This window comes from Aplysia californica, unplaced genomic scaffold (genome assembly GCF_000002075.1).
Source record: "Aplysia californica isolate F4 #8 unplaced genomic scaffold, AplCal3.0 scaffold00952, whole genome shotgun sequence".
Classification (NCBI taxonomy): domain Eukaryota; kingdom Metazoa; phylum Mollusca; class Gastropoda; order Aplysiida; family Aplysiidae; genus Aplysia; species Aplysia californica.
Genome location: NW_004798222.1, coordinates 21,226 through 22,421, shown reverse-complemented (window position 1 = coordinate 22,421; position 1,196 = coordinate 21,226).

Genomic DNA, 1,196 nt, shown 5'->3' with positions numbered 1-1,196 from the left:
TCTCAGAGGGTCTGCTGGGGTAATAATGGTTGTAAAGCGCATAGAGCATGCTCTTGAGCATGGATATGCGCTATATAAATGCAATTATTAATATTAATATGGATCACTATATTAAGACCATGAGGTCAGAAATCATATGCTCTATCTGCTACATCAAATTCCTAAGATTCTTCGGAGTCGTTACCACGCTATTAATAAAAGAATTGAACTCCAAAAAAGCTTGAAATTTCGTAAAACTCAAACATTTTTGACGTCCCATTTCTCAATACAAGACACTGAGCAGATAGAACTTTGTAATTTTAAGGTAGCGATTTGAACCAGGCTAGGCAACTTTTTCAAACCCCAATCTGAGAAGTCCATTGTTATATATAGCATACGATCAGATCTACGTACCTTACTTTTTACTTTTTTCTTCCGCTCGTACGGTGTGGCGGGGAATCTACGAACCAACAAACAAAATTATCAAGTGGGACTGTTTTTTTTTTTTTTCGTGTAGCGCAAGCTGTTTCTTCTAGAATCCCTCTTCAGTTTGGTACAAGTTTTTTTACGGCGCTCGCATAAGGTCAAAATTTTGTCAAATTCTCCAAATGCCCAATCTGTCACAGTCCCGGGAAATTCGGTGCAGTAATGTTGAGAAGTCTGCGTACACTTACTATTCATTATTATAACTAAATATGAACCATCATGGCGAAATCAGGCGCTCGTCAAAATAGTGAAATCGAAGAAACTGGCTTTTTTCTACCAGTTCGGCAATTTTTTGGTGGAATTTTTGTTTTTGGGTTCAACACCTGTTATGTCCACGTAAAAACACATTATCGTGTAAATTTGACTAAAATCGTTTATTGAAAGCTTCATCATTATCATCCAGTGCCAGATCTGCGACAGACATCGGCGATCATGGTTTTCAATTCATTCCTTTGCTCGGACGCTCTAAAAAAAAGCTACGTTTCCCTGATCTTTCCCTGTTACCCATTTCTTTAGGTTCCCTAAGTATGTTGTTCTGGGCCTACCCCTGCCTCGCTTACCCTCAATTACATCAATAGATGTTCAAAACCCTTATGTCTATTCAGTTGTCCCAAAAACTGCATTTGTCGTTTCCTAATTGTTTTTAACATTGAGCGTCCCACGTGGGCTTCATCAAGCACTACCTCATTTGATTTCTTTTCCTTCCACGATACTCTTAGCAGTCTCCTAAG